At 40.5% G+C, this 26,523-nt stretch overlaps 1 protein-coding gene across 4 annotated transcripts in view; it reads right to left on the reverse strand.

The window, feature by feature from the left end:
• The window catches only part of sema6cb (semaphorin 6Cb), a 109,919-nt gene that overhangs the window by 75,554 nt on the left and 7,842 nt on the right, over window positions 1–26,523 (reverse strand). For all 4 annotated transcript variants that reach the window (XM_079469678.1, XM_079469676.1, XM_079469679.1 and 1 more), the window contains exon 2: window positions 20,612–20,713. The gene's annotated coding sequence lies outside the window, so the exon portion shown is untranslated. The remainder of the gene's footprint in view (window positions 1–20,611; window positions 20,714–26,523) is intronic.

The following is a 26,523-nucleotide window of genomic DNA, read 5'->3' on the forward strand; positions in this document are numbered from 1 at the left end:
GTGTGTGTGTGTGTGTGTGTGTGTTAGCTATTGTAATGGAATTAGAGAGAGCGGCCCATGTCTGATTTATGGTTGTGTCACGCCTAAAAGTACCTCTTTTACATAAAGGAGAGGCACACGATTTATCATTCCCATCTCTCATCTCTCCATCCATCCTTATTCTCGCCAAGGCTCATCTCAGCCTTCCCCAGCAGCATCTTTCTCACTTTTCCTCTTTCATTGAATGGGCGAGCGAGAGGTGTTTAACCTTGTTGTTATATACTGCCCTGTATAGTGCGGCAGGGAGGGACGGATGCCATATGGAGCGCAGAAGGGCTTAACTGCGGATGCTCACACTGGGGTACCTGCATTGCATTATATAGCTGCAACAAAATGCAGAGGATTATGGGATATTTACTGAATGAGGTTGTAATGAGTAGACTTTGTCGTGTATATGAGGATGAGTGTGTCATAGAGAAAGATGTTGTATAAAGGTGTTCTGAGATTTTAGATGGGACATTGTGTAAAGCAGTGTGTTGCTGATGAGGAGATGTGTGGGCGCAGGACAAAGAACAAGATAAACATGTCAACAAAAACGATTAAAGGTGAAGTGTGCCAATAGCGACTCTAACAGAAGATAAAAGATCAGATTTCTCAAACACTCCGGTCTTCCACTGGTTAGACAAACTATCGAGGCAGTGGTGCTATAGGATGCACTATCAAAAATATTGTTTGATTGTATCACAGTAATGTATTAATAGGTTAGATATAAAAAGACTGTATCAAACACAGCCCTTACTGAACACTGTGCCTTCAGGACAAAATGCAAGATAAGAGAAAAAATAGAGTCAAAAAAAACCCAACACGCTTTCTCAAACACATTTTATGTTGACCGGTAACATTGTCCTTGATATATGACTAAGTGCGAGTCAGAAAGTGAGCCTGACAAATCGGAAAGCATTAAGTACGTTATTTTAGACAGGAACATCTAAAAAACAAGCACAAATACACACACAGCTTTAGCAAGTGTTATCACTGCTTTCTCAAGAAAAACAAGCGCACGCAACATGTCAAAGCGCGTTTCTATGGCAGCTTGGAGAATGTCTCGAGTTCTTGGGCAGAACAGCGTACGGCGAGAGCCTGTTTTAACAGTTATCTTTATTTAAATCGCAGTAAACAAATAGCTGCACATGGTCAGGCATATTAATGGTTTGCCACGTGACTGAATGGCAGCTGTGGCTCAGTGTTCGTTATTCATTTATATTGATCTTAAAGCCACTTGACTAGTGCCAAGAGACTAGTACTTTAGTGCATTCAAGACATTCATTTCATCCGTTTCTGAGCTCTGTCGAATCTGTATGAAGGTCAATCTCTACCAACTAAGCAATAGAAACTGGAACATCTGAATCATGTCGATCTTATTCAGGATCTTAAGCTATGTTTAAAACGCAGACGAACCAAGAGATACAAAAACAACCCAGTTCTGTCATTCGAAACATCAGGTCTCTTAAAGGGACGGTTCACCCAAAAAAAAATTTGTCATCACTTAATTCCAAATCTTTATACATTTCTTTGTTCTGATGAACACAGAGAAAGATATTTGGAAGAATGCTTATAACCAAACAGTTCCTGTCCACTTTTATCTACCACAGTAGGAAAAATTACAATGGTAGTCAAAAGTGCCCCAGAATGGTTTGCTTTCCTAGTGAAAGAAACAACTGTTTTTTTATCAGAGGTGTGTGGTAGGATTTAAGATATAATTTAGAGATAGTCTTAAAATGATTCATGATTCATGACTCAGTTTTTTTAAGTTCGGAGATAAACAACACAGTTAATTGTTGTTTACTACTTAAAGCAATCAGAATAAATGTAGTACGGGTATGCCGGCCCGTACAACAGGTTATAGGATTGTCAGAGAGGTGAAGGAGATCGAGATGGAAATCGTGCGCAAATGGTGGAGGCGTCTAGCTAATCGAATGTGCTAATTAACCTTAGCCCTTCCCAGGGAGAACAGGTGGAGGAAGAGAGGAAAGGATGGATGCATTAATGAATACTCCTACAGACCGGGTGGGTGATGTTTCCCATGAGCGGCCCCTGAGGAGGTCTGTCAGCTGGGCTGATGAGGACTATCGGCAAAGACTGATCGACAGAGATGCCGAGACAGAAGGACGCGTACAGAAACGTTTGAACCCGGACGATCAAGGAGTCCGGTATAAAAGGATTAGCAAAAAAAACAACTGAGAAAAATAAATTCAGCTGAGAAGAGGAATTTGTGACGAGAGTGAAACAGAAGGACAATGTTTCAGAAATGAACGTCTTTCATCTCTGAAACACTTAAGAGAGAATGAAAGACAAATAGAGAGTCTTTGTTCCGCCGCCAAACAGGTCACCGCATAACAGCACCTGCTCTGAGCGAAGGACACTTCAAGGAAACCGAGCTCGAACAGCGTGTGTGGGACCCAAATCAGAAAGCAAGGTGAGGGGCCCTCATCATAAGCCCCTGTCCCCACTGTCATGTCCCCTACTGCCCCTCTGAGAACTGTCCTAGTTTTTGATGGTTATCTGTCGCCGTGTCAAAGCTCCCCTTTTCTGGCAACGACATTTTCCTGAGCTATTGTTCAGCCGAGACAAAAAATATGATGCTCCCAATCCACCTGTGCTCAAAGAACAAACCTTCACTATGTTTATGTGGCCTAATTCTTTTAAAATCGAACCCCAAGTAGGTCTGTTGATCATTTCTTAGAGTGGGATCCGTTTCACCTTTTTGGTGCGGTTCACATTAACCCTGAGCAGCTTACACACAGCTTTGTGCTGATGCCTGCAAATGAAAAATAAAACTGAGGACGTGGGCCATAACACAGATGCTCGACTTCCCTGAGGCAATATGAGCCAACAATACTTTAAGACATCTACATTTAATATTGTATTTACCAAAACTATTTACACTATTTTGTTAGCCTGGTCCTGAAGGGATAGTTCACCCAAAAATAGAAGATATTTTAAAGAATGTTGATAACCGAACAACTGTGGTACCAATTGACCTGCATTGGTTTTGAGTCCATACAATCTAAATGAATAGGTAACGTTGTTGTTTGGTTATCAACATTCTTCAAAATATCTTCTTTTGTGTTGTGCAGAATTTGTCCGAAAAAAAAGGGTGAATAAATGATGACAGAATTTTCATTTCCGGGTGAACTATCCCGTAAATAAACCTACATATGAAATAACTTAATTTCCCAATAATATACAGTAGTTTTATATACTGCAAAATATATATTCAAATTTGCATGTACATACATTTTTATATTACAAATTGTTAAAGGAACTAAATTGATAAAAAAGCACTGTGTTCATATGCGTTACGTCTTAAAACCCTTCAACATCACAAGATTGCCACTAGACTAAAAGAAGTTGTGTTTATCTAAGCAGCCTGGTCCTCAAAGTAGACGGTTACATCTAGTAACACCCTCTTCTTTCTTTCAAGCCTGTCTCCGTTGCTCTGTCGGTTACCTGCAGCCTCTCTCTGGGTCCATCACCACTCTGTCTCCATGGCAACGGCTGCCGGGGCTGAACGGGCAGTTTTATGCGAGTCCAAACACAAGCGGGTACATGTGAGGGTATGGCCGGACACATGCGGAGCACAAAGACACTAAAGAGCTCTCCATAACAGAGATACCCCCGTCTTCTCGCTGCCTTTTCTCTTCGCTTCCTCTGAACACTGCCAAAAGCCCAGAGACAGAGAACGAACCCCGAAGAGGGAGAGATAGTCAAAGACAGAGCCGTGTCTGTGAGATTGAACGGGGTTGTAGGAGAGACTTCATGCTGCATATACCGCAGAATCGGAATGTTAATGTGGGCAGGCGGTGAAAAGAGAACATTCACTCTCTATAAATGACGTTTACTACAAGCGATTGGTTATATAATTTTCAGCCATTTTGGAGTTATACAAAATATACGCATCTTGGAATTTATGTATTTATTCTTAAAATGGCTTTTTTCCAATCAAAAGACACTTAGAACTTAGAAACAGCCACTGATGAAAATTCATTGCAAAACATTTAAACAGAATTTTCTTTAACAATAAACACAACAGCAATTCGTAATAATGTTAATTCATATGCACCAATATAGCAGTGCATACTGTAGCAAAAAAATATTATATGATTTTTATATAAAAGGTAGCTATACTTCTAACAAGTTAACATGGGTACAACACTTTAGGTTGAGCCCTTATTTATTTCACCCTTTCCCTGTTCGCTCTCACGCAATTATTCCTTGCTCTCTTCAATCTCTCCATCCACCTTTCCATCTCTGCCAGCTCTCTCTCTCTCTCTTTCTCTCTCTCTCTCTCTCCCTCAGCCTGCTCCCCTCCGTGTGATCTATGGCTTCATTTCCAGCAGGTCTTTCTGGCAGAATAAGATTACAATCTGTGCAATTGAGCAGAAACTCGATGGATTTGGTCAAATAAAGGGGAAGGTGAGAAAGGAACGGACAAGAAAGTAAATCTCTTTTCCCCCTTTCTGGAGTGGTAGTTGATTTTTAAAACCACACAAACAGAGAGCTCGAAACAAAAGATGACAAGCAAAACAAACAGGTATGCAGACGACACAGGCGGATGGAAACATAACAGACAGGTATGTGGACGTACAATTGACGTGCATAGGTGAGAGAGATAGATATGCAGACAGACGGGTGAAGGTATCAGAATACGAAGCAGGCGTACGTGCAGGGGGTGTACGAGGCACTCTGGCCTTTCAAATGGCTCGTTATCGTTCTTTGCAAAAGGGCAGAGAAACAGATAAATGCAATATCATTAACGCAGAACACACACATAACACAAGCTACCTTTAGTGGTTACCACGGATACAGCTGTTCCCGCATCTTCCCCTGATTAAAAAAGCACAAATCCGCACAGGAGACGGATATGTTTTCTTAATCAGTCGAAAACAGGATTCACTTAAAATGTCAATTTATTTATAAAGCTCCATTAAATACAACTACCGTTGACCGATGTGCAGTACAAAGTAAAAAAACATAATAAAATAAAAACAACAACAAAGTCAACTATAAAGGTTTTAAACGAAAGGGAGAACATTACATTTTTGACCAAACAACAGCCTTTGAGCCATATAAAGGCAATGAGAATTTGCATTCTGCCCAGGAGTCGCTTTCTTAAATGGTTTGACAGAAGGGAAAGCGGTTGGAAAACTCTGATTGTCCTATCAGATCTGCTGTGTAACAGTGGGAACCGCAGGGTCTCTAATGCAAGCTAACAGCCAGTGGACATGTGGCAGTACAGAATGGCTGCAGGCCTGTGTCACACCAATTACATCCAGGCAGAAACTTCACCTCCCTCAGGCAGACACCTGCAGCTGTGCACAACACGGCCTAGAGAAGAGACGTTCACAGACCACACGAGAAGTCTGAGAGACCTAATGAAAAAGATCAACTTGGACCCGAGTGTGTGTTTGCGGGTGTCTCCAGTGTTGGGGAAGCTACTTAAAATGTTTTGCAGTTTCTACCAGTAAAGCACAAAAACGATGGCAAAAAGAATGAAGAAAGACACACCATGCAAGTCCAACTTGGGGAAACTTAAATTAAAAGTTGCTTGTTGCTGGCAAAGCTAGTATTTTAAAAAGAGACATGCTATTGTCGTGCTTATGAAAAAGTATGCTTTTAAAGTTAATATAGGATCTATTGACTACACAAGATGTAAACACTCGTCAAGAAGCACTTCGGGTTTCAATTTTATATATTTTCCCAGTATTTTGAAATTGTATGGATTCAAAACCCCTGCGCCATGTGTTCCTCGGAAGTCCAGTTTTAAATACAAGAGAGAATCAATGATGACAGATTTTTATTAGCTGAAATAAAGACACACAGGTATGCAGCAGAGAGATTTGTATTGAGAATGCAGCCAAGATCACTGCGGTACATAGCAAACAAATTTCAAGAACTCGATCCAGAACTCTGATTATGTGAGATTATGCTATGAAAAACAAGAACAGTAATCTTCCAAGATCAGCTGCCTTTCTTTTCATATCTGCCTGCACACAAACATGTTCACTTTCTGTTTACTGCTTATGTAACACTCAGGAACTAAATCAAAATGTTGTGCTTTCATATGGTTTTCATAGTCAAATCTCTAGTCGAGCTTTGTAATTACCAATGTATCAAACCACACACAAGAAAGCAAAGCAGCACTAAAACTGCACACAAATTACAATTTCACATCTGCATGTGCTCTGAAGATCGTACAGACGAGTGCACGCTCCAAGCCAAGGAGCTGCGCAGTAGCTTCGAAATCCTTCAGACATCTGTTGAATCATCCAACAGTCATTTCCATGTCAGTACTATTCATTACATCTTCATCTTTTCGATTTCTTCACAGCAAAAGGCTTTGATGAAAAGGGACAGAAATAAGCCACCTTGACTAAAACATCTTTACCTGTTTGAGAAGGATTGGATGAAGTATGCGTGTGACGGGGGATAATTAGTATTTACCGGGAACATGCCAGGCTGCCATTAGCAGGTCTTTGTCTATGAGACCTTACCAGCGAATACTTTTTTTGCGTGTGTGACTCAACTCAAAGCCAGGTTCAAAAGCGCAATCAGTGATATGTCGAGGCAAAGAGAACAGAGCGACTTGCTTTTTCCCCTCACATGACTGATTTAAATATCAAAACAGAATGTAAAATGGTACTTAAAACCCAATTACTCTGTGCTCAGCTGAAAAGTCAATTGGAGACTTCAGAGGCTTGGATAAGACAGATGCCAAGGTGAGGAGGGAGGCAGTGGCATGGTCTTTGGCAAAACAGGTAAAGAAAAAAGCACGCGCACACCTGGGAAAGCTACATATCGCCCATGAGCACCAGTGAAAATGGCGCTCTCTTAAGGGGCTCTGATTAGTATGTGGGGGGGGGAAGAGGCCCCCCCCATCTTCATCATGACCCATCCATAAATGATGAGCAATTTGCATTATGAGACATTCAATTAAGACCAAAGAGCGGGAAAAAAGAGGTGGAGAGTGAGAGAGAGAATTAAAAAGCTCTACATTTAAGTGGGCTCCATCCAGAATTCCAGTGATGTCCCCTCTCATTGATCCTTCATTAGTTATTTATGTGGCGGTAATGAGAGCTGGATATGAGGTAAGAGTGTGTGGGTGGTGGTGCCAGACCGGGTTTTGATCAGTTGTATTTAGTTCCACGAGGGACGGATGGTGCTAATCAGAGCTAGAACAGCGCCAAAGCTCCGTCCTGCTCCAGACCGGACTTAAACCGGTCCTAGAGAAACTTCAGTCCAGTGTCACACTTGGCCATGCCGAGGGCTGTAACAGCGTTTATCCCTGACTGTTAAATATTTATTGCTTGCAGTGAAAATTCATCGCCTTCAAAAGTGATTGTAATAGTGCTTATTGATATTCCTCAAACATTGTGCTTTGTTTTACAATCCAAAGTATTAAAGTTTTGCAAGTAATTCAGTGGGTGAAAACAAACTCTAATTAAAGTTTATTTGTAGACTTTTAAATCTTGCTGTTCCAGTTATTTATGCGTTTGGTTAGATTTGAGATCAAAGTTTCAAAATCTCCCAATGACTAATTATAAATTGTTTAAAATCATTTATTCTTTCTTAACCCTGTGGTTAAAATCAAGCGTTTAATGTTGTTTATATGGCTATGTGGCATTTTTATTGTGCTTTAAGATAAACCATGTGCAAATCATGTCACCATTTTAAACAATTCAAGAGTATGTTCTCCGTAAAACTGCAGTTTACCAAAGAAACTGCCTCTGTGTACGACATCATAACCCTGTAACCAATCAAGTTAACAGATTTAACGGTCGCTGCTATTTCAGCTCTGCTTCTACAACACGAGGACACGCTACTCACACGTTAGGCTTCTTTGTACCTATAATTGATTTTCCTAGCTCACGCAATTGAGTGGAGGCGGGCCTATTTTGCATATTCATGAATCAAAGTATACTAAAATGTTTAGTTCATTTAAAGCATGATTGAATTATCACAGGAAACATGTAAACTTATCGAATGCATTGGTACTTTAAAGCGACACTACATAGGATTGGCCTCTTTGTCGCCATCTCAATTGGTACTGCAGGTGATGTGCAGAGGTATTTTCTTTACGCGAGTTGTGATTCGGCACTCCTCAACTGCGCGGATGAGTCTGATGTTTTGAGTCATGGCCTGTGACAGTGCACCGGTGAGAATCTTCACTGTACATCAGTAGTGCATAATAAACCCAGATAACATTGCAGATGATATAACACGAAACAAATAAGAACATAAATAGACCCAAATAGTGCAAATGGAGGTTGTTTTTATATCATTTCGGGTGCTGGGTCATTTCCATACCTGACATTTTAGCCGGGAGTCTACCGTTTTGTTATCTTTCATGGAAACTCCCAGTAATGCGAACCGGATAGAAGATCCTCGAACATGGGTCTTAAATTCTGACAAGTATGGTCATAAATCATTGTACATTATACAACTATATATACTACATGCAAAGCCTTTGATATAAGTCAATTGTGCTAATTCGCGCCACATGAAATACAGATGTGGGTACTCTTTCTAAATCACACGAGGTCCCCAGACAATACTAATCCTGTGTGAATAGGGCTTAAATTACATCATAATGAACATAACAAAGAGAGAAAGAACAACCGATGAAACTGTACCCGTCTGAATTTACACAACAATCACTATAAGTTTTTTGTGTTGTCTTTATTTGTCCTGAACAGGTAAGACATTTCAAAGTCATGCATGCATCCGTTTTAAATCCTTTCAGATCGCGGAGTTCACGCCACCTTTGAAATGCCTTGCCAATATTCATTATTGTTTTCCAATCCAATCACATTCACTTTTTCTTTGTAAACTGTCATCAGTTTGTACTTTCTTGTTTTTCACAACTGATGAATCCCCAGATGTCAGCACTGCTTGCTGTTTATAGGTACTAAACGCTGCCATAAATAATACTAAAAGTTGTATAAAATCCTACCCAACAGTTGTGTGTACACGCTACAAATCGCATGTCACTCGCCTCATCCACACGCTGCCTAGCAGCCGGATCCTCTTCGTTCTGTGTACGAATGTGACGAAATGACACCAAATAAGGATCTCCGGGAAAGACGAACCGACAGGGCAAATTACAAAACATTATTACAAGATTTCCGTGGTAAATCCCACAAGGGCAGTGACACAGTATTAAACACCGTTCTTTCATGTACTTGCTCAACAATTTTGTTGTAGCTGATTTTTACTCAAAATAACTTACGGGCTGCCACTTTAAAGCTATTTATTCATAAACAAAACCCATATTACTTGAAACTTATAATTATTTCGCAAACACTGTTATTTCCTTCAGGAAGTGCAAATTAGTTTTTATGTCTGGCCTTCTGAAAAGTGAGGAAGCACACATCACCCATACACAGATTATGACTTATCAAAGTTAATAGCTTTGGTTCCAACCAAACATGATTGTTTAAAGTGCTTTTAAAGGTGCAAAATGTCAAGCTGAAGTAACACATTGGTGCTTTCCGTATCAGGATTCAGCCACTAAAAACAATCATACCAAAAATAGCTCAACGGAGTACGTCCCATCAACGCTATGATTTTTCACAAAACTCCAGAGACAAAAAGAAAACACAATCACAAGCTAGTTTTGTTTACCCTCTGCATTTTTCCCAAGATCTAAGACACTTTAGGGCTGTGGGAACGCACATGCTGTTGTTTTAAAGGATGTCCAAATAGCTGACTGTTTACAGACTACTGAAGGACAATGACATTAATAGGCATTTACACTGCAGTCGGAGAAAGCACTGAAATCTCAGCTATGGCGATGTCTACATCAGCTACTGATGCTGAAGTTGAAACTGATTCACATGAGATGTAACAAGTTTTAAAGAAAATTGCTGCATGGTTAGTGTTCTTTCAAGGGTTAAATCACATAAATTAAATATGATGTGCTTTAACAGAATGTATATAGAAACATTTGTCTATGATATATTACTTTCATTTTGTTTTCAAATTCCAACATAGTGTGAACAGCTTTAAGCTCCTGATTATCTTCTTGGTGATAGACGGATAGAGCAAAAAATAAAAAGCAACAAAAAATAGAGAAGGGAGTGAAAGTGATGTTGACTTGTTGAACTTGGCATGCTGATATGATACAGTCAACACATGATACACCCTCCCTACCTCTCTCTCTCGCTCCATAACTCTCCTTTCTCTCTCTCTGTACTCACAGGACAAACGAAACACAATCATGACCTACTCTGGCATTTCCAGCTCCTCTGAGCATTTGTGTGTGTTTGAGGAGAATAAAAGCTTACAGGTCAAACTGCAGTCTCAGAAAATCATAAACTCAGCGACCGAGCTCCCCTAAAGCACTGGCTTGAACACGCCATAAACCTGCCGTTAAACAGCCATTGAAACGGGATTGACGGGTGCCTTTTGTTCCATATGCTGCGCTGTTGATCTAATATCAGTGTTAATTCTTGCTCTAATGGACACTATTTCTCATCTACTTTCGATTGTACATTAACAAAATCCCAGCTTGGAGGGAACACTGATGAGAAGTCTGTCTTTCACTTCCATTTATGTTTGACGGACATCACACGTTTACCACTACGAGAAAGCGATTGATTACCCTCTCCATTCTCTTTGCTCTCCACTGCACCCGAGGGCTAAGGGCAGATCAACAGCAAATGCGGGGCTCGTGTAAAAGGGGCACCAGGCAGCACACGTGGCCCTTCAGGAAACACAGAGTGCTCGATGCCCACAGCCGAAGCCTCGGGGCAGGTGAGATCACCGCTGCTCTTTCACACACGCTCAAGCATTGTGCAATCTTCGCCGCGGGCAATTTTCCCCCCATTACCGTACAGCGAAAATGCTTTACATCAACAACTCTGCAGCGTTGGAGGACGCACCGTACATCTACTCAAACAGAGATCTGAGGCTTGAAACAGCAGCGCTACAGTTAAGCCAGACTACTTGACTATGAAACGCTGACAGAAAGCTTCTGAATATTTCAGACCAACCGGTCGGTGGTACCAAAATACCTGGTTTATTTCTGAAGTCTGCATTTTACATGTTACGCAACTCAAAAGACGGCGGCAATATGCTGAACACTGCTGACTAGATCATGTACGTTATCAGAAAGTAAAAATAACCATATTTTAGCTCGGGAAGTGAAACACTAATTTAGACCCCAGGGTCTTGTGGGTACTGAGGCAGCAGAAAGAATTTAACCTGGTACAAAAAGTTTTTAAACAGACTTTCGGTATATTTACAGAGGAAAGTCTTGGTTTTGCTAACTTTTTCCTTCTATCCAAACCCTAAATAAACTTACAAAGATGTTTTCCACTTCTGGCATGGGGTGCCAAACTCTACATTAAAACCTCCTGCTCTACGTCTGACAGGGCAATTAAAGTGCCACGGAACTAGTGCTCTCCACTACAGTGGAAAAAAATGACAGTCTCCATGGTAACACAGATGGTGGTCCACAGTTTTGAGTTTTTCAATTTGAGACACTTTTGTCAGAAGCATCAAGCTTCAGAAGGCACCTCTGGACTTGAAAGAGACAGAAAGACTAAATTTCTCAAGTCTCAAACGTCTTTCCTAAGGCCATCATTACAACGGTCGTGAGAGGGTATAGCTCTAAACAGGTAATAAAAGCTCAGGGTTTGTGGGTAACGGAGGCTGCAGGAATCGCTCACAATAAATATAGGGTTCAGCAGTAATTGCAAGGCGATCACTTCGTATTTGTGGGTGGAAAATGCCTGAAAGCAGCCTTCTACTGCAGAAACTCTCTGAGAATCAAACAGGAGGTGTAAACCGTAAATGGCAGAAAGGACATACCCACTGGCATTTGGCCCCGGAGAATGGAGAATATGAATAAGAATCAAATTTTAGATTTACTCGAGTGCCAGAGAGGAATCATCAAAGAGAAGGAAGTCTTCAGCAAAATGTTAAACACTCAAGATAACGATTTTTTCCTATCAAATAACCCCTTAATTTTCCTTCCCTTTATTCATCTCGATCTGTATCAGCCCGGCCCTTAACCTTTGTTCTTTGAATCGGCCAGCATAGACATCTATATCAACAGCAGAAAGACAAGGACAAACTTATCCCCTAACAGTGAGATGATGGAAAAGATATCCCGCGACATACTAAATGGGCGCGAGCAGGACACAAATTCACACACACGCACGCACGCATGTCGATATTATCGAGTATGTAGTGGTCTTTGTGGTGGGAGATTTAGTGACATTACCTGCCCGTGTCAAGCCTTATTGTGAGGTCATCCATCACCGCGGCGACAGGGGTCGCACACAGACTGCCGTAGAGAGAGGTGGCACGCGACCCGTGATTGCAAAAAGACGTTCAATCACTCTTTGGTAGGTATTGTGTAGCAATCGCACAAAAATCAATTCACTTGCGTATGTGTGTGTACGTGTGAAGACTATGGAAGCTTTCATACCCCTGCCCTTCGTGGTGTCCTTGAGGTACCAACTGCAGCCATTTACAGACAAATATACACATAAGGGGTCAAAAATTCCCTGTATGCCTGCCAATAGCGATAAACCAGCTGTAAGTGCTTCATAAACTGTACTTTGCATTAATCTCGCAGAACAAATTACACCATTTAACAGCTTTTCGTTACCACATTACAATAGGGTTGTTTTGCTAACATTAGTTAATGCATTAGCAAGAACTAAAACTTCAAAATATTTCATTTAGTCCATTTAAGCATTTATTAAAAGGAACATTGGGAATAGAGAGATGTATGGCTTAATATATTAACATTAATTAACATTAACATGGAATTGACTTTATTACTGTGAAATTAAATAACAGCGAAACTGATGAAAAAATGCCGTTATAAAATGCACAGTAACCCACTGCTTCTTGGGGCTTATTGCTTTTAAAAACGGTTATCCATATGCATGGCAAGGTTTCATACAATAAAGTAAATAAAATCATATTTAGGCTCTGTAATGCAGTCAGCCTTTATAAATCGAGGTATTTTATAAACGGCTTAGAACTCGGCTCAGCCAATCAGAATCAAGGACCAAAAAGGACTGTTTTATAATCTTTTATCGGTCACGTGAATATTAGCCTCCGTCAGCTAATGACCGAAAGAAAGAAGACAAAAGGCTAATGATGTCGATAAATCAACATCAAAAAGTCATAAAATTCTCAATAATGGTTGAAAACATTGTGTATAGATTACATTTGCAATGATTTTGGTTATTAATATGCATGTTTGTATTGTTTCTGACCACAAATATTAAAATGAAAATACACCAAATAGCATCATTGTTTTCTTTATTATTTAAGCATTATATAGTTTTTTATCCTGCAGTACCTTATATTTACTGAAGACCTGATTGGTGTGTCTGTGTTCAGTTTGGATGCCTACCATTTTACGCCATCGAAAAAGAACATTGGGCCAACTTAGGTTAAAATGAGTATTACATTTAGGGTTTTTCTAAAGAAATTTAAATATTTGATGCGTTTCTAACAACAAATGTAAGTAGTGTAAGGCTATTACAGTGTATTAATCCATACATATCTCTATACCCTGAGTTCCCTTTAAAATCAGAAGTTGCAACGGATTAATGCACAGTGAACTAACATGAACAATTGTATTGACATTAACTAAATAATAAATGCTAAAAAACATTGCTCAATGTTTGTTGATGTTAGCTAATGCATTTAGTAATGTTAATAAATACAACCTTATATAGTAAAGTCTTAGCATATTTGTATACATTACTGACAAAAATTAACCCGTTACAATATCAATCCCAGCATATATGAGCTAGGCTCTCTATATTATGGTGGTGTTCCATTTAAATTTAACTGCTTACTAGTTTTATTTACTTCCCAAATCCAATTTTACATTTTATGCATGCGAGCGTTCATTTTGGACCCTGGACATGAATGTGAGCACACAAACACACATATGCCTCTATCTCGGTCAAGGGCTCGGTCCCAAGTGGCTAATTTCCTACATACTTCTTAGCATTAGTCGCTCGGAATATGAGGAAGCAGACGAAAAAGATTGCTTTGTTCTCAATCACACCGAAAAGCAATTAATACAGTAATCCTGTCCCAGCAGGCCTTGGGGGAGGGCTGTATGTAAATGACCTGAAACAGGAGAGTGAGTGAGATGAAGTAAATTAGCTGCAGGCTCAGAGTAATAAATAAATATCCATGCTGATTAAAAACTCACTAACACGCCTCTCGAACGCGGGTCGGCAGGTCTAATCGGCAAGAGCAAAAGTGAGCTTGAAAATTGTCAAGGTGACCTTCCATGCCCACTAAAAGATAAATAACAGTTTCTTCAGGTCTTGCAATGCAAGATATATATGCCTTCATTAAACGTTCCAATGCACTGACAATGATGAACATGGCTTTAGATAAAGATGCATTACTAATATTCTTCCTATTAAAAATGTACTATCTCTATCCAGCACGTGCCCTGCCACGGAGACACAACAAAAAGCGTTCCATGGAAGGAGACGCCAGACACGATGCATAGTTGATGTGGGAACTGGCAGGTGTTCGTGAAATGCACTTCACTTACTTAATCAGTGGCCTTGCCCTGCGCTGTCAATACGGCTGATCACTGGATTTTTTATTCCTAATTTACACTACGCGTTTCACGAGATTGAAACGAACGCTATATACGAAGAAAGAAATCACAATGTATCCAAAATAAACACGCTCATCCGGTAAGCGTAACTGGAACAGAACAAAGCGAATAGAAATTACATAAATCAGAGCCAGACAGCTTGGCAGAACAAAGGTGCGCTGCGACACAACAGGTAGAAAATGTGGAGAAACAGCAGTCATGTTGCACAGCTTAACCAGGAAGTCATTTTACAGCAACATAAAAAACGTCTGTATGTGGGTGTCTGTAATGTAACATGCTATTCTAAACCAGACCTGCAATTAAAGCCCGGCAGCTTAACCAGGTTTGTCACTTTTTTAGTGAGAAAGCGCATCGCTTACTTTTCTCGGAAACGTACCGAACTAATCCGACTCGCTGGGAGGCCACTTAGGCTAATTGGCAGGTTTTGTGGGCACGGGCTGGTTCTCGAAATAGCCGAGACCACCTTCTTTCTCATCTTGTATAAATGGCTCCTTCACCACCATCATCTCCTCATTCCAATCAGGCCTTTAAATGAGCCGGGCCTCCCCCACAAAGACGACAAAGTGGTTTGTTAAATTTGAGTAATGAGAGGAATGACTTCAGAGCAAATGAAGGAGAAAGTGAGCGAGAGTTGGGAGAGAAGGAAAGACAGCGAGATGTGAATACAGCACACCCATAGTCACATTAAGAGGACACAATAAAAATCTTTATAGGCTAGAAATAGGCCTTTTCTGCATTGGATAAAAGCATGTGCAAAATGCCTAAATGTAATTTTAGATTAACGTTAAATAAAAATGCCATGGTAGCACTAAAACACCTCTTGGTGGAGCTATCAAGGTCACGATTAAGAGTTATTCTACAGACAATAAAAACAATTTGTGATAGATAAGGATATTTAATAGCGCACTTTAAAGTAGTTTAGCAATTGCAGAAAACATATTTACACCTTTGTCAAACACATTCAGCATCCATCCCGACCACGTCTCAATGTGGTTTCGTTAATCCAATTACACGTCTAATAACACGTCTCAAGTGCTGTCCGGTCACTAATGTAAAGCATGTAAATAGCAGGTGTTAAGTGGGCCATTGTGTGACTGTTAATGAGCACAAGAGCCATTTACTTTAACAAACATTTCAGAAGTACATTAAGGTTAAATTCCCAAGGTGTTCTGTCTGTCTGAAGTAAATAATAGCGAGGATATTCACATCACCTCAGCAAGCCAGAGCACTGTCACCACATCTCCTGTTAAGCTAATTGCTTTTATAGGATCTGATTGGTGATGAGACTTCTCCAGCTATTTGTCTTTGTTGAGAGTTCTGGCATCTAAAGGACTGACGCTCAATTCTTCAAGGGTTTGAGCCTTAGTCACGATTCATTGGCAGAATAAGCCTGTAAAACAGAATATACGGAGTTCAGACAGTAAAACTATCCAGGAAATGTACAAAATTGATACGCTCAGAAAGAGAGAGCATCTATAAAACACGCCTCTTTCTCTCCTCAAATCCGATGCGGCATTGAGGCACCTAGAAAGATTTGCGCACCACACCGCATTCATTCACGCACATTCACATATCAAAGTCCTTACATTTTATTTTCTGTGTTTCTATAGTTAATCTGATAAAACATGGAACTAACAACAACAAGAGTGTGAGTCCAATTCTGAACAACAAACATCGTGATAAATGTAAACCTTAAACACAGCATCATCAGTCACTTTTGCTAAAAGTACCTGCCAATTGCATAAATGTAAATAAAACATGGATCATTTGTTTTTATGAGCTCCTTGACTTCTGAACCTCACTATACATCCTCATAAAAGTGTTATTTCCAGATATGTTTTACTTTGTAGTCTATGATTAGAGAAGATGAGGTGACACCTGATCTCAGATCTGCCTGAACACAGTGACTGCCTCCCTCAGAGACATCTTGAGGCAAGGCTCTCTTCCTTATTTACATTTTGTGTGCAACAAAACAAATGTCATCCTCAAGGATTTCTGCATAAATCAGCCGGTATTAACCTCATTCATTTCCAGGAATTTGCTCCTCTTTGTGTTTCTGAATCATACTGAAAAATCCTAACAGAGTTTGGAGTCCCTGCCTTCTCCACAGCAAGGGTTTAAACATGCGTAACGGTGCTTCCTTGCCTCCAAACCAACTTTCTTTTTGGCCAGGTATTAAATGTGAACAAGCTGTGGATTTCACCAGACGAGTTACAGCTTAATGAAAGACTTGTTTTATCCAATGTACTGCCTCAGTCGGAGCCTTATAATAAATGCAAAAAATGCTTAACAAAATTGAATATTGAGCTTTGATGCTCATGCAGGAGATGAGGGTAGTATGCTCTGCACCAACAAATAGGTAATAAAGACACGCTATAAGGCCTTAAACTATTACCAATAGACACCCTATAATAAGACACATACCTATAAGTAAAAAGGTACCCTATAAGTAAAAAGACACCCTATATTATTTTTGAGGCCACTAACCAGTCCATCTGGATTTTTTATACAACTTTAATAAATGATATTACTATAACAATACTTGAATACTTTTGAATGACTGCCAATGGAACATGCTTTATGGGGCCAGATGGTCTAGTAATGGTATTTACAAGCATCGGTTAACCAGCCAAACCTAACCCTCTTGGTTCCGACCCCCTTCCTTCCTTTTCTCCCCATCAGTTCCTGTCATCTTTCTGCTTTGTTTGGCAGTAAAACCCCCTCCAAAAAACAAGAAAGTATTTGAATGCACTTTGCAAAAACAGTGAATGTTTAATGCCATAGCACAAAAGCATGTACCAGGGTCATACAGAAAAGCTAAAGAAAGAAAAGGGGGACATTCATAATGCAAAAACATGTTGTGGTGGTGGAGAAGGGGGATTAATCCTCGGTCTCCATCTGCCTATACTAAGAGCCTCAGATCCATCTACACTGAACCAGGGGCTTTCGGCTAAAGATCTGGGCTGACCTGCATACTGGCTCCCCGCAGACTTTGCCTCCCTGTCTTCCAAATCTCCAACGCCTGACTTTGAAGTTTCCAGAAGGAGAAACTCGAAGGGGCCTGCAATCTCACCAGCATGGCTGCTCTCAGGATTAAGGGACACAGATGAGCCAGGAGGTGCTTCCTGGCTCCAAACGCAGAAGTTTTTTCCCTTGGTGCAAGCGCTGATGGATTAATAGAAAAACTAAAGGCAGCAGAAAACAAACACAAACAAAGTTTAATAATGCGGTCCTAAGAAACCAATTTGTGAAAAAGAACAGAAGGAGGAGGGGGATACTGGTTTAGTTCTTGACCCATCTTACAGTGTTTTCCTCCTCCTTTTCTTTTCACTCCATATTGGGATTTTCTCACCAAAACAACCCACGAGAACTCCATCTGGAATGCCAATGAGCTTCTAATCAAACTCTGTTTGCACAACTTTCAAACCTCTGTTTCACTATTGACGTACCTGGAATGTGCATACTTGGATCATGATAAACTCGTGTTTACAACTAACAGACCGAGCCCAACCCCCTACACGCATTCTTTCAAGTTCTCATCTGTCCAGCGGAAGGGTGGAGGGCATGGTTGGTGGGCAGAGAGCATTGCACAGCTGCAGAGCCCGCGGGCAGACAGACAGAGCCCGGCTACAGCAGGTGCTGACATTAATGAGAGTGATAAACCATCAAGCGAGGATTTATAAACCAGTGAAAAGTTATGGTGGACCAAATCCTATGCTGGCAACTGTCTATTCAGCTGACCCATGGTCAAACAAACCTCTTGACGACTGTTTTTGGACCGATTTGGTGTGTGAGGATGTTTAATCGACAGGTAGATGAGGTGTCAATGAATCCCTGCTTTTTTTTAGGTTGCTGAAAAAAGCTTTCAAACCTTATTCAGCTCATCTCATGCCTAGAAAGAGCCTAGAAAATCTCTTCAGTTTGCCTTTGGTGTCACAACGTCAGCAATATTCAGAGAATGAAGAGTAAATCGTATCTGGAACAGAATGTGACCTGAATGTCTGAACTGACATCAAACTCAATTAGGGAAAGACAGCTGTTAACATCACTTGCAGAACTGACGTCACACCCTATTATTAGAACATTCTATTATTAGAATGTGAAAAATGAATGGTGGCACAAATTGCTGAAGAAAATTGAGAGATAGACATTGATTAGGTAGGAACTATTTCCTGTGCATGTGTGTGTGAGAACAATCCTCGCACACATAAGTAAAATGGTTGAGATTTTGTCAAGGTACTATAAACTACAAAGTAATAAGGAAAGAAAAAAGATATATAAGCCATGAAATCAATGACATGATGAGTCAACCAACATTTTTTTGACCAAACAATTCCCTGACCAAAACACAGAAGAAAATGTAATGGACTGTAATGGATATTTATTTTAATGGAAACTATAATGGTGTCTACTGGTATGTGATGGATTCTATTGGTGGGGTGTTCTTTGGCAGATTCATCCAATTGGAATAATGTCCAAAACACACAACATATTTAGTACTGGAGAAAAAGCGAATGGGTCTTGTTGATATTTTAATGGAAACGATTAGAATATCTGTGATGGTCTCTACTAGGTTTCTATTGATCATTTAGTAGGGTTCTTCTGCATCCTACATGGGCTCTGGTCTAACTGGTTTTAATTACAGAACGCTGATGGGGTTCAGCAACATGGAATAATTGAATGAACTAATTTCTCCAGATCTCCTTCTAGCCAGTGTGTTATACAGTATACCCTATTAAAACAACTACACTAGACAAAAATGAATTTCCAGGCTGGTTAATGCTGGTCTGTCATGTTTACCATCCACAAATAAGTTTATTAATCAAAACTTTCATTGCGAAGCTGGCAGTCTTCTCACCAGTGTAAACTGCTATGGTGACGGCAGCTGAATCTGTCGTGCGCATGCCAGCGAGGTTATAAATCTGAGGGAAGCTGACTTCCTAAAGATCCACTCTATCAACCCTTGATCATCTGACCCCAATTATAATTCTGACACCCGTTTTTCTCAGAGCACAGAGTTGAATCTAATTACTAATATCTTACGCTGTATCTCCTCTGTCATAGTGGCCCGTCTCAGGGATTTAAACCTGCCTTTGTCTGAATACATAGCGGGTGATAAACTACACTGGGAATAGTGATACCACCAAACTGATAGCGGCATAATGGCTCCATATGGCTCATCTAAATAAAACAACCATAAGCTGTCAAAACAGAGGAGAGACTCTGCTGTGCTCAGAAACAGAGCTGAGGGAGGCAGAGAAGCGCTGGAGGACGCCTGCGATGTTTAGCCTTCCTCGAGGCCCAAGGTCAAACTCAACACCGCATCTGGCCGGCCATATGCTCCCTGAGGCCAGCCGACACACCCTGTCACCGTCGGCCCAAGCCCAGGGATAGACGCCAAAACGCGTGTGAATGTTGTGGGGGTGTCTCGATCTCCAAGGAATATCTAGACAGACAGCGGCCGTGAGTACAAGGACCCTGCACAGGTGTTGCGGTCTTATCTGTGTTGTCTGTTCGCAAGTTATCGCACTCAATTTCTCCGATCTGCTTGTTTGGCTCTTTCATTCCATTCCATTCAGCCCACCTTCCTGTTCCCCTCTCAGACTGCAATACCTTCATATTAGTTGTGGACTGTTCACCCTGAGACTTGATTTATGCTCAAAACCAGATTGTCGCACAGATTGTCAGATGTTGCTTTAAAATTACATTTGTATTCTACTGTACAAATCGACAGACGCCGTCCCTAGCAAAAGCCTCGGGTGAGTAAACCAGCAAGAATAATAAAGTTGAATGAAATTTCAATTTTCTGTCCAATCAAGTGACTGTCTGTCCAATGGCTCAAGCGTACTTCAACAAACAAATTTCAATAAAAGCCGCAGAACGTGAGAGGAAACTGAAATGAAGCATTTAGGCGACTAGGGGTGTCAATACTTTCAATAGTTTATCTTCTCTTACCTCAAAAGTTGATCCAATCTGACAGAAGAGCTTCAGTCATGTGATCAAGGTGCATCAATTGTCTGATAGTGCTTGAGGAAGCTGAAGCATTTCACAATTCACCTACAAGCAAGCACAACACAATATGATTAGTAATCATAAATTCACAATTCAGAAGATCAGAATTTATGTTAAAAACCTTAAATCTTTAAAGCTGTTGACTATAGCAATTTTTGTTTGAAACATAAAATTGCAACAGGTTACTTTACATTTGCGTCGAGTGAAATTAAATCATGTCAAAGTTTGACATTTACCAAGAAAACGTGCACGACAGCTCAATTTATAAGTCATTATTGTAAGCGGTCTCCTATAAGATAAGATGTTAGTGTACTTTGTATAAAACCACAAATTTGAATGAAAGTTGTTGACCGAACAGCGCAGGCACCCATTCACTTCTAGTGTATGGACAGAAAACCAATGCAAGTGAATGGGTGCCGGTTAACAAGATTCTTTCAAATATATTTTTTATTTTTGACTCACTTTAATGGTTGCGTCACACAAAAATGTTATCATTTACACTGTAATATTTAATCTGTATGAAATTGAAGTCACAAACTAAGACAAGAAAATGTTATTTTGTGTGCACTGGTCCTTTAATACCATGCAGCAGCCGGGTAAAAGCATTTAGTCAAAAAAACAAACCCGCGACAGATTTGGAATATTCAGCACATTCTGCCAACTCGTGTTCTCAACTATTGTCTCCACATACAAAACAAAAGAGGCCTATTAAAATGTCAAATCCATTCATTCTGAAAATCTCTCCATTTGTGTGGTCTGCAGATACCAGTTAATGAAGATAGACTGTCATATCTCAGGATTGTGACACGCAGACACCGAGCCAAAGCCAACACAACAAACTGAGCTGAGAGAAAACAATGTTTTTACAGAGAAGACGACGAAGATGCTTTTCACTTAACAATCATTATGGGCAGATTTCTATTCAAATCTTGACAAATCCCCCAACGGAAGCTGCCCAAATCTCAGGGCATCTCAGAGCGCAATCTGCTCTTCCAATCTGCTGTGTGAGAATGAGATACTAGCTCGAGCCAGCTCCTTACTGACAGCACCCAGCTTACCGCAAATCTCCAGTCTCGCTCTCTCTCTCTCTCCGCTGGAATTTCTCTTTGCATCATCTTATTCCCTTGGTCAGTCTGTCTGTCTTTATCTCAGTTCGCCGCCTGTGTTGCTCGCTCTTTCTCTTTGTGCGCCTTATTCTCGTCCTGTCTGGCTGTCTCCTTTTTCCCGTCTCACCCCATTGTGCTTTACATAAAGATGTGCTGCGGTCCCCTGTGTGCCAGAGAAAAGCAGCCTGGTTGCTTGCATCGCAGGAGAGTAATGCGAATTACAAAAAGGACAAATTGATCTAATAACGGCCCTGTTTAATATTGTACGATGATCTTCAACTTGCAAATCCCCCCAGGGCAACGTGAATTAGTTATGCTCATGTAGAGCGGCCTCTTAATTCTGAGAATTATAGAGCGCTACCTGCATATGTTTAACGCTTTACATATAGCTGATGTTGTCTAAATTACTATATTTACAAAAGCAGAAAGTTGATTTAGCTGATTTTGAAACGACAGCCATGATATGATCTCCAGGTCAATGCCGGACACAAATATCATCCATCTGTCCTCTGGACATCCTCCTCAGGGCAAATGTCTGGATTTGGGTGAAATCCAATGCTTAGTTCAACAAACGTAACATTTAACGTCCTGTTTACATTTTGTCTCCATTTCCATGTTTCTTTAAAAAACTGATATATTGGAGGTGTAAAGTAGTTCCAGAATATCTGATCTAATGCCACAAGGTACTTTTCTGCCTGAATCAGCGAGGTCCGACCAGTGCTGCGGACCAGGAAATCTCATCCTAGATCAGCATTTCAACAGAAGAATGTTTTTCCAAGCCTACACTTTGTAAACCCACAGCCTTTAGGGAGCGAAATACGGGTGGCGTTTCGCCAACATTCCTCAAAGGCTTTTAAAGCTCAAACCCCTGATAAGAACTCTGGCCAACTGGTCACCTTCGGCTCCTCAGGGTTCACGCCGAGAGGAAAAGGCTAACAACTAAACCACCCGTCCTTTATTTCTTCCAACACGATCTAAAAACCTCAAACTTTACATTACTTCATCCAGAAACAACTTAAGTGCATCAATAGCTATATATTTAGAGGTTATGTGATTCTTTTTGGGATTTCAGCCAGAGTCTTACTGCCAGTTAGACCATTTTGAGTCAAGTCCAATGCTTTTCTCTTTTGGTTAAATGCAACACAAACAAACGGCAGACTTGCATCGCTGTCGACTCCAGTATGCAATTTCAGTTCAATTTAAAAGGAGCATAATTGAATTATCCAAATGTCCTTCACTTTACTCAATTGCTTGCCATTTAGCAGGCGCTTTTATTCCAAAGAGACTCGTTGTGTAGTAAATGAAAGGACAGACAGTTCTCTTGCAGTAATCTTGCTCGTGGGTTTAGAGAACAAGAGAGCTTCCAATAACAGGGTCACCCCGTGATCCGGAAGCCCTGAATTTATAAATACATTTACCTTTTGAATAATGTGCTATGTATAATGACAATTCGTGAATAACCCTTGATGTTTCACAGATTTTAAAACTAATGGGAGTTTGAATCGGCCAGTTTTCACGACCAAAGCTGCTTCACAACTTATTTATGGGCTCTTAAAAATGAGCATGTGGTCATTCAGAAGGAATCTCACCCAAGTCTAAATTTATGTCCAAAAAAAGAAATACAAAGTGGAAACATGCTGGATTTATAAACAAACAAATCAAAAATGTTATTCTCCAAAGGCCTATGCACTGAGATTAACAGTAAAGAGATTGTATTGCCTCAGCAAGACTTGGTCTTAATTCAAACTTCAACAATAAGTTCACTCTCAACTTCACACTCAAGCTGCTTTTGAAAATGACTCGAGAAAAATACGGCACGTGTCGTATTTAGACGTGCTTACACTTCTTCTTATAGCATCTATTTTAAGACAGATACCAAAGCCATCCCAACCACAGGAAGCACGCTTATGTGGAGTTACAGGAGTTTCGGGAGTGTCTTGCTTTATCAAACTTTGCAGAGATGATTAAAGTTCTGCATGGTTCTCACACAGTATCAAAACAGACATCAAAAATGCCATCGGCCACAAATAAAGCACGTTGACTAGGTGATTCTTTTATTTAAAGCTATGACTCAACTCAACAGGCTCTAAAGTTCAGTCTAAATACTTTTGTTGAAGTTTAATTCTTGAGAAGTAGTGACATGGTCCAGTGCACTGCTGAACCGGGGAAGCCCTGAGGACTTTCTGACGATTCAGCCCATTGTGTTAGACTTAAACCTTTTAACACCTTTTGCGAGGGACAAGCTGTTGCCGGCATGAGTGGATTCCGTTCTCTATTAAAAGCTGAGATGCAAGTCAGGATTTAGTTTACGGGACGTCAGACCACCTTCTTTCTTCCCTTTGGCACTCCACTGTCTCTCTGTCTGTCCGCCTCTCTCTCTAAGGCCAAAAGGTTTGACCCTTTCCATCTCCATCTAACTTTCCTCTGGAAGAAAAATCAATTGTTTTGGTATTCAGAACACACTGTTCCTGCTTAACATTTGACCTTTCAACTGTTGGATTGTGAAAGTGGAGTTTGTCTAACAGAAGTCGAATGCTTTTTTAAAAGCATCTTCACTTAAACAACACTACAGGGTGGTCTCGAAGCACGCTTGGAGGGAACATTATGACACCTTCTCAATTCCAGCTGAAAAAACAACAACAACAAACATTTCAGAACAGGAGATGTGACTTTAGAACACAGTTTCCTCTGCTAACCTGGATTTTCAATATACCCCCACTGTCACTATCTTACTCTTTACCCTCCCTCTTCCATCAATGATCTCCGCTGTGCCAATGGTTAAATGTTTAATGCAGGGGACTCACCGGGAGACTATTACAACAGAATAATAGCCGTCGAAACGATTTCTGCTACAGAAACATAATATCATGAAAGTGAAGTACAATTTGCCATTGTCCCCTTCCCATCTGCTGGCGGTGGGTGATATGAGAGATTTATAGAGCAGTTCAGCATGTTAGTTTAACTGATGGCGCATTCTGTATGATAATAAGCTGTCGATCGTCACAGAAGAACGAGATTAGCACTTCCTGTCTATCTACACGCTATTATCATGCTAATTGAGAACAGTGCCAAGAAAAATGAAAGCAGCAATCTAAATTGAAAGCAGGATCGCTGGATCCAGTTCACTCGGACTTTACGGGACACAAAACAGACATTAATGCTACAGCCACAATAACGATAAAGATATAAAAATTTGTTACAATTTAAGAGAGTAGCAAAGTCAAACTCAACAACGAGAACGATACAGAGGGACAATATTTTTGGGATCACTTTTTTCAGGCTGTTGAATGATAAAACATTGACAGCCAATCAAAATCCAGTCAAATATGAAGGGCTTGCATATTAAAAATGTTCAACTTCACTTTGCAAGAATATAATAAACATAAGGTAATTGTTTGATGGCGTACTTATTAGTAATCTTACTTTGTGTGAATGGGCCTTAACACCGAAGGAAGTCAAATAATTTAAAGCTCATGATTTATGTTACGTCATCGTTATGTTTGTTTCCATATGACATTTTCTAACAAAAGCACAAGTGTGGCCTACAACAGCGTAAGGACAAAATATATATTTTTAATTTATTAAGAGAAAATTGGTACGTTCTTTACAAGCAGCCTTTCAATAAGCTTCTCTTTTTAATCAAGATGGAGGATCCATTGTTTGCTTTTTTTACATCGGCTCAAATTGAAATTTCACGTACATGCTGCTTTTTAAACATGTCAATGTAATTGAGCATATGGTCGCATATCATAATGAAACACGTGACATGCTAATTGCGAAAAAAAGTGGCCTCCTGTGAAAAGTCTGGTACTACTCTAGAGTCTAGACTATGCTATACATCTACGAAATGCCAAACAAAACAGAGGGTGCAAAGATGGGCTTTACGGCATTAAAACAAAACAGCGCTAACCCTATTTTCACACTATATAAAAATCCCACATAAATGTATAATCTATGTGGCACACCTTGGAGCAGCAGACAGCACCAGAATCCCCTTAGCCACACACTGTTCACTGTCTCTATGTAATTCAATGTATCGCATCACCATACAATATATTTTTAGGGGAATAGAGGGAGGGAGGGGTGACACGAAGGGCAGACTTGATTATTTCATGGAGCCTCCAATGCCCCTCAGTTATATCCACCGTGATCGCTATGTGATGACACTAGGGACAAGCGAGAGAGAAACAGGAAGAGAGGGAGTCTGCAAATACGTCTGTGGCGAGAAATGGATTAGGGGTAATATCAGTCTCTGTGGTTGAAATGTGTTTATGGCTAGTTGTTTCTCATACATCAGAGATTGCTCCACAGAGATGAGCTGTAGGCCAACACACAGATAATGTGAGAAAGCAATAAAGCGAGATCAAATGAAGCTGCCTAGAAGCTCCACACTAGCAACGTGTGTGTGTGTGTTTATGGGAGTGAAATGTTTTCTGGGACCTGTTATATCACAAATAGCCTGAACGAATAAGACCCAAAAACAGGTAATTTACATACACCGTTACTTCACACCTGCATCCACAGTTAAGTCATCATGCGACTGACAGTGGGACATACTTGAGGAATGTGAGGTTGGGGTGGGGGTGTTAGCTAGCGCTCTCTGGCCGGGGGCCAAGGGGTGATTTTAAACCCCTTCCCTGGTCTCAATCCTGGTCCCCGCCTCCACAGCCAGACCTAAAAATAACCCCGGTCTCTATAAGAGCATTTGCAGAAACAGAGCAAGAGAGATGTCTGTTTCTAATGCAAAAC

Source organism: Barbatula barbatula (genome assembly GCF_947034865.1).
Source record: "Barbatula barbatula genome assembly, chromosome: 12".
In the NCBI taxonomy this organism is placed as follows: domain Eukaryota; kingdom Metazoa; phylum Chordata; class Actinopteri; order Cypriniformes; family Nemacheilidae; genus Barbatula; species Barbatula barbatula.